We start from the raw sequence: 13,535 nt of genomic DNA on the forward strand, positions 1-13,535 counted from the left end.
GCATATACTCCTGAATGTCAAAGAGTGATCAGCTTAACAGCAATTACTGTACTTGCAAAGTCAATATTTGCCCAGAAAATGAACTTTAACCCCCAAAACACATTTCAACATCATTGCAGTCCTGCCTTAAAAGGAGCAGCTAACATCGTTTTAGTGATTGATCCATTAACACAGGTGTGGGTGTTGATGAGGACAGGGCTGGTGATCAATCAGTCATGATTAAGTAAGAATGACATCACTGGACACTTTAAAAGGAGGCTGGTTCTTGGTATCATTGTTTCTCTTCAGTTAACCATGGTTATCTCTAAAGAAACGCGTGCAGCCATAATTGCACTGCACAAAAATGGCCTAACAGGGAAGAGTATCGCAGCTACAAAGATTGCACCTCAGTCAACAATCTATCGCATCATCAAGAACTTCAAGGAGAGAGCTTCCATTGTTGTCAAAAAGGCTCCAGGGCGCCCAAGAAAGACCAGCAAGCGCCAGGACCATATCTTAAAACTGTTTCAGCTGCGGGATTGGACTACCAGCAGTGCCGAGCTTGCTCAGGAATGGCAGCAGGCTGGTGTGAGTGCTTCTGCACGCACTGTGAGGCGGAGACTCTTTGAGCAAGAGCTGGATTCAAGGAGGGCAGCAAAGAAGCCACTTCTCTCCAGAAAAAACATCAGGGACCGACTGATATTCTGCAAAAGGTACAGGGAGTGGACTGCTGAGGACTGGGGCAAAGTCACTTTCTCTGATGAATCCCCTTTTCGATTGTTTGGGACATCTGGAAAACAACTTATTCGGAGAAGAAGAGGTGAGCGCTACCACCAGTCTTGTCTCATGCCAACTGTAAAGCATCCTGAAACAATTCATGTGTGGGGTTGCTTCTCAGCCAAGGGAATCGGCTCACTCACAGTCTTGCCTAAAAACACAGCCATGAATAAAGAATGGTACCAGAATGTCCTCCAAGAGCAACTTCTCCCAACCGTCCAAGAGCAGTTTGGCGCCCAACAATGCCTTTTCCAGCATGATGGAGCACCTTGCCATAAAGCAAAGGTGATAACTAAATGGCTCATGGAACAAAACATAGAGATTTTGGGTCCATGGCCTGAAAACTCCCCAGATCTTAATCCCATTGAGAACTTGTGGTCAATCATCAAGAGACGGGTAGACAAACAAAAACCAACAAATTCTGGCAAAATGCAAGCATTGATTATGCAAGAATGGACTGCTATCAGTCAGGATTTGGTCCAAAAGTTGATTGAGAGCATGCCAGGGAGAATTACAGAGGTCTTGAAGAAGAAGGGGCAACACTGCAAATATTGACTTGCTGCATTAACTCATTCTAACTGTCAATATAACCTATTGGTACTCATAATTAGTGTTGAGCCACCCCCGTAGTGTTCGAGTTCGGTTCGGTTCGTCGAACACCCGTGTGTTCGCCGAACTGTTCGTCGAACTGTTCGTCGAACACCTTCGAACACCGTTAAAACCAATGGCAGGCAAACAAAAACACATAGAAACACATAGAAAACACCTTCAAAGGTGTCCAAAAGCTGACAAACTGCTCAGAAGACACAACTAACACATGGAAAAGTGACAAGTACATATAGTCATGCGAAAAGAAAAGAGGTGGAGGAGTAAAAGGAGGGGGAGACACAGATATAGGCATGTCATGCCCTTCTAAAATCCAAAAAGTGAGAAGCCGAGACGGCCAGTCCGCTCCTGCCCGTGCCACCTCCGTGTCGCCGGATTTGTGCCAGAGCCGCGGTGAACCCTGACGGCCAGCCCCCCTCTCCCAATACTGGTGCCTGTCCGCTGGTGGGTCGAGAGAGCCCCCCTGTGGTGGAGGCAGCTCTAAGCTTTTTAATTTAAATTGTCCCTCTAATTTGAATGAATACACTTTAAATCCATTTACAAGGATCTATTGGAGGGCAAGTCTCATGCCAGCAGCCGCGTAATTCCAGCTCCAGTAGCGTCCACTAAAGCTGCTGCAGTTAAAAAGCTTTTATAAGGATCGAGCTCGGCTGTCCACCGCAAGGCATCCTAGTGCCAGTCCCAGCCCCTATGCCTTGGGGTGCCTCCTGATGCTCTTCACTAAGTATCCCGTGGTCCCGAAGCATTTCCTTTGAAAAAATTAAGTGTCCAAACTACAGGTGGTGTAGCTTGCTTAACAGCCGGGATAATCCGCTGACTAGCAGACACTGCTACTAGGCACAAAGTATTTCCTGGGCTAGATGCAGTTAAAAATTTGTAAGTAGATACTCTCGTTGGATGCTGAGAAAGCATTCCATAGAGTCTCCTGGCACGCCATATATGATTCTCTTAAAAAGCTTGGGGTAGGGGTCTAGGGGACCCTTTTATAGCCAAAATCACGGCCCTGTATCACAATACGTCACCTAGGCTGAAGATAAATGGAACTGTAGCACCGAGGGCTCGGTTGCTACAGACGTATTGCACCTCACCCAGAGGTGTGATATCTCACTCTCAGATAAGGATGGAGTGTGGATCAGGACCCGACACCTGCATGCATTACACCACATTGCCGTGGGGCAGGGCGACCAATATGCCCCTGAGATGGGCACGACAGTCCCTGTCCCTGGCTGGAGTGGGGGGAGGGAACACTGAGGAAGGGGAACCCTGCAGTGCAGGAGCAGGGAGGAAGCAGTTCCTGGGTGCATTGAGAAGGGAGTATAAAAGGTGGGCACCATCTTAGTTCAGTGCAGAGAAGTCTGAGCAGAAGTGGCAGGGAGCAGGGGCTCTGCATGAGCTCTGCTCCGGAGGCGGGCCTAGTAACAGAGGCCCAGGCCTGCAAGAGGGAGAAGGAAGGAAGAGGAGCGGAGAAGGCTCCAGGAACGAGGAATGAAGGGATCCCAGGGGTGCGGACGGGCGAGTCGCCACCGCACGCCCGAATCCACCTGCGTGGAGGGGTCAGGCCAAAGGGGGAGACCGGTCCCCGAACTAGTGGAGGCAGGAAACGACCCTCAGCTAGAAACCGGAGGCTCTGACATTTTATGTGGCGCAGCCCCTTGCTCCACCCGCTAGGAAGGCACCACATAGGGTCAGGGAAACTGGCGCCAAGTTTACCAAGAGGAGGCCCGAGGCAGCCGGACAGAAGTGTTGGTAAGAAAGGCCAGACAAAGGACACACAAAGGGGGTCCTGTGAAGCGCTCCAAAGTTATCTGGGAGTTGTCTGAGCCCCTCACCTGGTGAGCACAGTACGACGTGGGCAGCCGTTACCTGCAGACGTGGTCTGGATAATAAGAACTGTGAGTAAAGGCCCTGAACTGCATCACTGACTCCGTGTCGTTACTGCTGCTGCCCTGCACCATCACCCCCATCCTCCGCATACACTGCCCTGAGGCTATACTCCTCCCGTGGGGAGTTATGCTACGCTCTGCTGCACCCACAACACCAGCCTTAGCGGTCTGCCCTGTAGCGGCGGTTCACTCTGACCGCAATCCACGGGTGGCGTAGTCGGACATTTAAACATCAAAACCACATAAATAGTTCCGCCACTGGTTTGACCGCCCTGAGCCACGGAACCGGATCGCCGCCACGAAGACTACAACCACCAGCATCCACCAAAAAGGGTCCGGCTCCGGGTGTCCCAAGGCCCAGGGGGTGCGTCAGAACATTTTCATCACCTTTCACAATCACCAATGGGACAAGGCAGGGATGTCCTCTGTCCCCTCTCTTATACATCCTAGTGACGGAGCACCTGCTCTCATCAATTCGCCATAACCCCAATATTAGGTGGATTGAGGTGGGAGGCACCGAGTACAAGTGCTCTCTATTTGCTGATGATGTCCTAGTATATATCACTCAATCACATATATCCATCCCTGCTGTTATGGCTGAAATAGATCACTTTGTTACATGGTAAAATTTTAAAATCAATGCAGCGAAGTCTGAGGCCCTCGATGTCTCCCTCCCTAAATCCATATAGGATTCCATCCAGTCCAACTTTCCCTTTGCCTGGCCCTCACAGGGTATCAAATACTTAGGAATTCCTATTCATAGAGACCTCTCCCATCTATGTTATCTTAATTTTGGGCCCTTTATTGAACAATTCCATACAGACCACGGTTGGCAAGTTAGAACTGTGAGATTCACTACGTGCACCACTGGTATTTTGTGGAAAAGCACATGTAAGATTCTGCAACAGTCTCTGCTGATACTCCTGCATGCGTGCATCCCTTTCTATGGCAGGAATAATTTCTGCAAATTTACTTTTGTACCGGGGATCTAACAGTGTGGCAACCCAGTAGTCAGGATTATTTCTAATTCTCACAATTCGAGGGTCATGTTGCAGGTAGTGCAGCAAGAAGGCACTCATGTGTGTTGCGCATCCAGGAGCACCAAGTCCCTGTTGTGTTGGTGGCGAGGTAGCAATCATGCTTCCTTCCTCTGTCCTCTCCCCCCAACCTCGCACAACAGAAATGTGATCAAGGTCTCCCTCATCTGATGAGTCTTCCATCAGTTCGTCCTCCACTTCTTCCTGGGCTCCTGCACCTTCCTCACTAGTTTGGCTGCTACCATGCGCCCTGGTAAAATCATCTCCCCCACCCTCACATGCCTGCCGCCTTGGTGCTGCCGACCGTCTGGACCTTGCAGATGTTAGCCCTTCCGCATACAACTCCTCCTCCTCTACTTCCTCCACCTCCTCTTGTGCCACCACCTGACTCCGAATTCTGTTTAACATGTGCTCCAGCATGTAAATCACCGGAATAGTCATGCTGATAATGGCATCGTCAGCACTAAACATCTTCGTCGCCATTTCAAAACTGTGCAGAAGGGTGCATAGGTCCCTGATCTGACACCACTCCTCCAGCGTGATTTGCCCCACCTCTGAATCTCGTTGGCCCAGGCTATACGTCAGAACGTATTGCACCAGGGCTTGTCGGTGCTGCCACAGTCGCTGCAACATGTGCAGAGTTGAATTCCACCGGGTAGGCACATCGCATTTTAGCCGGTGAAGTGGCAGGCCCAACGACTTCTGTAGAGATGTAAGTCGCTGAGCTGCGGGATGCGAACGGCGGAAGTGAGCACACAGCGACCGTGCCCTCTGCAGAAGGCCATCTAGTCTGGGATAGTGGGCTAAAAATTGCTGGACAACCAGGTTCAACACGTGAGCCATACAAGGCACGTGTGTGACATTGCCCCGGCGAAGGGCCGCACCCAGGTTTGCAGCATTGTCGCACACGGCCTTCCCTGGTTTCAGGTCCAGTGGAGACAACCATTCATGAAATTGGTTCTCCAGAGCTGACCACAACTCCTCAGCTGTGTGACTCACATTTCCCAGACATTTCAATGTAAAAACCGCCTGATGACGTTGAGCCCTACTGCCAGCATAGTAAGGAGGTGTGCAGGATCCCTTCTGCGCAGTTAGAAAGCTTGTGGCATGACCAGACAGGCTTTGGGTGCAGGTGGAAGACCGAGAGGAGGTTGAGGAGGCAGAAGCAGTGGAGGAAAAATGACATAAAGAGGATTGACGCACAACTCGTGGGGACGGCAAGACTTGGACAGCAGCCCCTTGTCCTGCTGTCACCATAGTTACCCAGTGCCCAGTCAGCGACATGTAACGCCCCTGTCCATGCCTACTCGTCCAAGTGTCTGTGGTGAAATGCACCCTGTCACACAGAGTTTCTCAAAGAAGCGGTGATGTTGTGTGCGACATGCTGGTGGAGCGCAGGCACACCTTTCTTTGAGAAGTAGTGCCGACTGGGCATCTGGTACTGGGGCACTGCGACGGACATAAGGTCTCGAAAATCCTCTGTGTCCACCAGGCGGAAAGGCAGCATTTCTGTAGCCAAGAGCTTGCAGATGGTGAAATTCAACCTCTTAGCTTTCTCATGGCTAGGAGGAAATGGTCTTTTACTTGTCCACATCTGAGGGACCGAGGGCTGGCTATTGTGCTTAGACGGGGTTGATAAGGGTGTCCCCGGCAAACTGCCGGTCTGTGAGGAAGATGCAGGCGGACATGTTAGGTTGCCTTGATCCAAAGGTGGTGCTATCGATGTCGGACAGCGCTCAAGACCAGCTGGTGTTACCACCTCCAAAGAAAATGATGACCTGCCAATCACGCTGGCTGTTGCGGGTAAAGAGGTGGCAGGTCTGCGCCCCAAAACAGGTGTGACTGCTGTCCCCCCAGTCACAGAGGATGAAGAGGCCGCGGATGCACAAGATATGGCAGACGGTGGTTGGCCCGGCCGGCTAGACCGCATTGTAGCACACTGAGCTTCCCACTGCAACTTATGCTTCATGTCCATGTGCCGGTTCATGCATGAAGTACTCAAACTATGTATTTTTTGGCCTCTACTTAGCTTTTGCTGACAAATGTTACAGATAACACGAGTTGGGTCATCTTTATCGATCTGAAAAAATGCCCAGGCTATGCAAGGCTTAGCACCCATGCGACCTGAAGAGCCACCACGACTTGTGGTGAGAGGCAGAGTTGTGTTTGAGGATGCAGTTGTTGACGTGCTTCCAGTACTACGTCTCTGTCCAGGAAGGCGCAACCTGACCTCGTCGTCACTAGCATCTTCCTCCACCTCCTCTGCTGACCTCATCTCTTGGCTGACTGTGGGTTGACAGTAAGTGGGATCTCCGACCTCATCATCATCACCCTGTGCGTTATCACACCCGTCGTCCTCAGAGCCAACCTGTTCCTGCCCTGACAAAAAACTAAAGTTGTCGCTCCAATCAGGTATTTGAGTCTTATCATCGTCTTCCTCATTGTCTCCACCAACAGGAGTTACAGTTTGGGAATGAGGGTCTACATTATGGTCAGAACCTTCTGCGTCTGGTCCTGGATCCGACTCATAAAGATTCTGGGCATCAGTGCAGATCATTTCCTCGTCTGGATTCACAGAAGCGCTGGAGTCGACCTCTGATTCCCAGGCTATAGTATGAGTAAACAGCTCTGCAGACTCAACCATCTGTTCTACCTCATACTCAGACGGGCAGCTGGAGATTTGGGAGCTGTGAGGAAGCAAGTGCGATTTGGGTGACACCTTTGAGGACTGGAGTATTTGTGATGTTGAAGTTGATGTGGAGGAGAGCCCACTTAAAGGAGCACTTGATATCCGTTGAAGCACCTGCTGTTTTTGTGCCTCATCTGGAATTTGTAGCGATTGGCGTGGCCGTAAGAAAGGGATCTTATCACATTGTCCGCTAAAAGAAGTAGACATTTTAGTTTGGCTGGAAGATGGTCTTTCTTCTGCACCTACCCCACGGACACAACCTTTTTTCCCCTTCCCAACACGCCTATTCCCCTTTCCATCAGCAGCAGGCCTTTTTCCACTCATTTTGGTGGTTAACTAATTCACAACTCTGGAGTTGTTTGCACAAAAAAACAATGGATGGTAACCGAGCAGAGCTGAGTGGCCAAACTGTGGTATTAGGCCAAAACTATTGGCTGGGTTAGATGCAGAAAAAAATTATTTTTAATTTGCAACCTGATGGAGGTCAGTATAGATGGACTAATAGACCAAGTCCCACACACCGCTAGAAGCCCAAATATTTTTTCAGAGCTAGATGCAGAAAATTTTTTTATTCAATTTGCAACCTGATGGAGGTCAGTATAGATGGACTAATAGACCAAGTCCCACACACTGCTAGAAGCCCAAATATTTTTTCAGAGCTAGATGCAGAAAAAAATTATTTTTAATTTGCAACCTGATGGAGGTCAGTATAGATGGACTAATAGACCAAGTCCCACACACTGCTAGAAGCCCAAATATTTTTTCAGAGCTAGATGCAGAAAAAAATTATTTTTAATTTGCAACCTGATGGAGGTCAGTATAGATGGACTAATAGACCAAGTCCCACACACCGCTAGAAGCCCAAATATTTTTTCAGAGCTAGATGCAGAAAAAAATTATATTCAATTTGCACCCTGCTGGAGGTCAGTATAGAAGGACTAATAGAACAAGTCCCACACACTGCTAGAAGCCCAAATATTTTTTCAGAGCTAAATGAAGAAAAAAATTATTTTTAATTTGCAACCTGATGGAGGTCAGTATAGATGGACTAATAGACCAAGTCCCACACACTGCTAGAAGCCCAAATATTTTTTCAGAGCTAGATGCAGAAAAAAATTATATTCAGTTTGCAACCTGATGGAGGTCAGTATAGATGGACTAATAGAACAAGTCCCACACGCTGCTAGAAGCCCAAATATTTTTTCAGAGCTAAATGAAGAAAAAAATTATTTTTAATTTGCAACCTGATGGAGGTCAGTATAGATGGACTAATAGACCAAGTCCCACACACTGCTAGAAGCCCAAATATTTTTTCAGAGCTAGATGCAGAAAAAAATTATATTCAGTTTGCAACCTGATGGAGGTCAGTATAGATGGACTAATAGAATGATGCTATGCCCAAAAGATTTTACTTCACTAGGTGCAGTAAAAAAATTGGTATTCTATACACAGGTGGTATATCTTGCAACACAGATAGGCTACTCCACTGACTAACACACTCTGCAATAGGCCAAAAAGGATTAGCTTTGCTAGATTCAGCCAAATGATGTGAAAAAAACTTGCACAGCACTGGCACAGACCTGCCTGGCAAAAACTGATAGGAACTGATGTAACCTAGTCCTGAAAAGGACTCCAATTACAATTAGTCTTTACTCCCACAATCTATCTATTTAAGAGCACAGACCTGCCTGATAAAAGTCGTAGGAAATGCTGTAACCTAGTCCTTAAAAGGACTGCAATCACAACTATTCCCTACTCCCAAGCTATCTGTATATTTGTGCGAAAATTGGCTTGAAATTAACAAGGTATAGCGCACACAGCAACAGCGGTGCCGTCTAACACGCAGCTGCAGCAGTGAGAAAATGGTGGCGACGGGGAAAATGGCTTGGTCTTATAGGGCAAGGACATGTGACATACACTGCCAATCACACATGCCCTTGCTTGTGTGAAAAAAAGCACTTCGCTCCGTGTGTGCGCTGCTGATAGGCTGACAGATTGCACCTCCCCACTGCAAATGCGGGAAAGAGAAAAAAAAATGGAGATCTTCATTGTTCCTGCAGAGATCCATCCCCTGCCCCTCCCCCCGCCCCGCTGTACACTCAAACTGCGTATTAACATTAATTTTCATCATTACTGAGAAAAAATCCAGTTATGATTTTGGTGCACGAACAGTTATCGAACATAACCTCGAACAGCCGAATTTTTCTCAAATTGTTCGTGTTCGCCGACCGGCTCGAACACCGCTCAAAACAGCTCGAATTTGAGATTGGCGAACAGTTCGAGTAGAACAACGCTCATCTCTACTCATAATATGATTGCAATTATATTTCTGTATGTGATATAAACATCAGACAAACACTAATAAAAACCAGAGGCCAGCAGATCATGTGAAAATATCATTTTGGTGTCATTCTCAAAACTTTTGGCCATGACTGTACATATTGAGCGGTGACTGTAACCATGCCCCAGCACTTATTAATCATCGACTCTGTATTGTTGCATTGCAGAACTGTCAGTCAGTGCAGGAGCGTGTTTAAAGGCGGCGCTCACTATGTACTGAAAGTCTGAAGCTGCCGAGAGGAAAAAAGTTAATTTCCTCCTGGCAGCCGGGCTTTTTGTACATCTGCCACCTAGCTTCAAAACGCTATTAAACTAATAATTAACCCTTTATCTGCAGGTTAATTTTTTTTTATATGACAGGTTCCCTTTAAGGATTGCTTCAAAGCTCACCATGGCTAAATTTTTATTACCTGTATTTATGGTTTGAAAAAGGCCTATTATGGCCGAAATCTCGCATCATCTGCCTCATTTTTGTACCTTTGCCATAAGTTTTTAAAGATAGAATAAAAGCTACGTTTTATCCCTATATAAACTCTCTGGTGCCTCTGAGTTTTTGGAATTTGCATTGACTTGGACTATGTGGAGGATCATACCAAGCTAGCACGGAATAACCATTGGTGCATGGGAATCGTTCACTGGATTCAGCAAATCTGGAAAAGCAATTAGGAGTAGCAACAGCATCCATACAACCTAACATCACAACTTCACCAAATGGAAGCAGTTCCACCTATAACATTAGGGGTGAGTTAATTAAATGTTTGACCAAATATAGCAGGGTACGGTCCCCGGATAGTGGTATAAATATACAAATGACTCTTGGCAGAAGAAAGGTTCCTCACCTCTGGGTTAAAGAAACATGTTTATGGAAAAAAACAGTTTTTAATTTTCACGTTCCAATGTTATGAAATTATTTGAAGCATTTGTTCAAGATGCTCACCACACCCCTAGATGAGTTTCTTCAGGGGTGTAGCTTCCAAAATGTTACCCTTTTATAAATTAAAAATTTAAGACTAAAGCAACATTTCATTTTTCATTAATTCTTGTGAAGCAGCTGAAGGGTTAAAAACTTCTTGAATATGGTGTTGAATATATTGAGGGGTGCAGTTTTAAAATGGTATCACTTTTTGGGGTTTTCTGACAAATATGCATCTCAAACTTACTTCAAAACTGAATAGGGTTTGTGGTAGATCGGTTCACTCAGCCAGCTGCACATAGAGGTAGACACAGGAACACTGTTCTCTTTTAATCTTCCAATGGTTTATTAAGAGCACTGCACAAACCACGGCAATGTTAACAAAACAAACATGGCCTTCTCGGCGTAACAGGAAAAACAAAACAACGTATGGCACAGTCCTTGTTGCTACAGGTAACCGCCCGCTTCAGGAACAAACAACCCACGGTTTAGCTTTCCTTCACATGACAATATAGCTCCAGAGCTTGGGCCTCCAGACCCACCCCACACCAAATGCTCTTAAAGGCTGGGAACTCCTCACTCTCTACAGGTGTTTAATCACCCTAGCACTAAACATGAATGATTAACCCCTCCCATCACTTTGTGTGCTGGAACATTTCTCCTGTGTTTATATTACTGGAGCTAACGATCAAAATGCTATATATTTCTCTTCCATCCAGTACTTTGCCGGTGATTTGTCACAGTCTATAGAGAAAATAGATTTTGTAAATTTTGTTGAAAAATTGAAGATTGCTGGCAAATTTAAAAAGTTAATCTGATGTAAAGTATACATGTAGTAAATATTCTTAACTATTTTGTGTGGTATGACTGTTTTAAAAGCTTAAAAATTCAAAGTTTGAAAATTGAAAATTTTTCAAAATATTCATCAAACTTCCTATATTTTCTTAAATAAACGGAAATTTTATCAATATAAATTTACCGCCATTAAAAAATTCAATGTGTCTCAGGATCACTGGGATATATAAAAGCATACTAAAGTTATTACCAACTCAAAGTGACATGTCAGATTTGACAGATTTGAAAAAAATAGGTCTCTTGTCAGAAAGCTGAAAACAGGCTTCAGCAGTAAAAAGTTAAAGGGAATGTGTCATAAAAAAAATGTTTTTATTCAACAATGAAAAAAATGAAAAGTATTAACCCCTTCATCACCCAAGCCTGTTTTCACCTTCATGACCAAGCCAAAATTTTACAATTCTGACCAGTGTCACTTTATGTGGTAATAACTCTGGAACGCTTCAACGGATCCAACTGATTCAGAAATTATTTTTTCGTGACATATTGCGCTTCATGATAGTGGTAAAATTTGTTTGATAAGTCTTGCATTTATTTGTGAAAAAAACTGAAATTTGGCAAAAATTTAGCAATTTTCAAACTTTTCATTTTTATGCCCTTAATCTAGAGTCATGTCAAACAAAATACGGTAGTTAATGAATAACATTTCTCACATGTCTACTTTACATCAGCACAATTTTTGTGCATTATTTTTTTGTTAGAAAGTTAGAAGGGATTTCTCTTTTTCCATCAAAATTTATGAAACCTATTTTTTTTTTTAGAGACCCAATCACATTTGAAGTGACTTTGAGGGGCCTATATGACAGAAAATACCCAAAATTGAAAACATTTTAAAAACTGCACCCCTCAAGGTGCTCAAAACCACATTCAAGAAGTTTATTAACCCTTCGGGTGCTTCACAGGAATTTTTGCAATGTGGATGGAAAAAAATAACATTTTACTTTTTTTCACAAAAATGTTACTTTAGACCCAATTTTGTTTTATTTTCACAAGGGTAACAGGAGAAAATGGACCCCAAAATTTGTTGTGCAACTTCTCCTGAGCACGTTTTGGAACGCAAACTTTGATGGAATAGTCTGCAGGTGTCATGTAGCATTTAGAGAGCCCCTGATGTGCCTAATCAGTGGAAACCCCTCACAAGTGACCCCATTTTGGAAACCAGACCCCTCATGGAATTTATATAGACCTGTGGTGAGCAACTTGAACCCACAGGTGCTTCACAGAATTTTACAACTTTGATCTGTGAAAATGAAAAGCAATATATTTTTCCTGCAAAATTGTTTTAGCCCCAAATTTTTTCATGTTTACAAGGATAGCAGGAGAAAATGGACTGCAAAATATGTTGTGTGATTTCTTCTGAGTGCACCGATACCTCATATGTGGTCAAAAAAGACTTTTGAGGCACAGTCCAAAGCTGAGAAGGGGAGAAGCGCCATATTGGAGTTCAGATTTTGCTGGAATGGTATGAGGGTTCCATGTCACATTGGCAGAGTCCCTGAGATGCTAGAACAGCAGAAACCCCCCCCATATGTGACCCCTTTTTACAAACTACACCCCCCAATGAATTAATCTAGGGGGTGCAGTGAAAATGTTGACACCTCATGTGCCTCACAGAATTTTAAACCTTTGGGCTAATAGTAAAAAATGGACCTCAGTTTGTTGTAAAAAAATCTCCTGGGTGCGCCAATATCTTACATGTAATCGGGAAATACTTTTCAGGCACAGTGCAAAGCTCAGAAGGGAAAGATCATCATATTATAGTGCAGATTTTACTGTTATGGTTTGCAGGTGTCATGACCCATTGGGAGAGCCCCTGAGGTGCCAGAACAGCAGAACCCCCCCCCCATAAGTGACCCGATTTTACAAACACCTCTCAATGAATTCATCTAGGGTTGCAGTGATCATATTAACACCACAGGTGTCACAGAATTTTATACCATTGGGCAGTGAAGAAAAAATAATTACATTTTTACCACCAAATTTTTTTTAGCCCCAGATTTTACATTTTTACATGGGGCAGGAGGTAAAAAAAAATTGCACCAAAATTTTCCCACAATTTCAGCTGAACGTGGTAATACCATATACAGGTGCATCTCACTAAATTAGAATATCAAAAAGTTAATTTATTTCAATTCTTCAATACAAAAAGTGAAACTCATATATTATATAGAGTCATTACAAACAGAGTGATCTATTTCAAGTGTTTATTTCTGTTAATGTTGATGATTATGGCTTACAGCCAATGAAAACACAAAAGTCATTATCTCAGTAAATTAGAATACTTTATAACAGCTTGAAAAATGTTTTTTTAAATCTGAAATGTTGGACTACTGAAATGTATGTTCAGTAAATGCCCTCAATACTTGGTCGGGGCTCCTTTTGCATCAATTACTGCATCAATGCGACGTGGCATGGAGGCGATCAGCCTGTGGCACTGCTGAGGAGTTATGGAAGCCCAG

This window comes from Phyllobates terribilis, unplaced genomic scaffold (genome assembly GCF_046119375.1).
Source record: "Phyllobates terribilis strain yellow unplaced genomic scaffold, ASM4611937v1 Scaffold_3__8_contigs__length_932513732, whole genome shotgun sequence".
In the NCBI taxonomy this organism is placed as follows: domain Eukaryota; kingdom Metazoa; phylum Chordata; class Amphibia; order Anura; family Dendrobatidae; genus Phyllobates; species Phyllobates terribilis.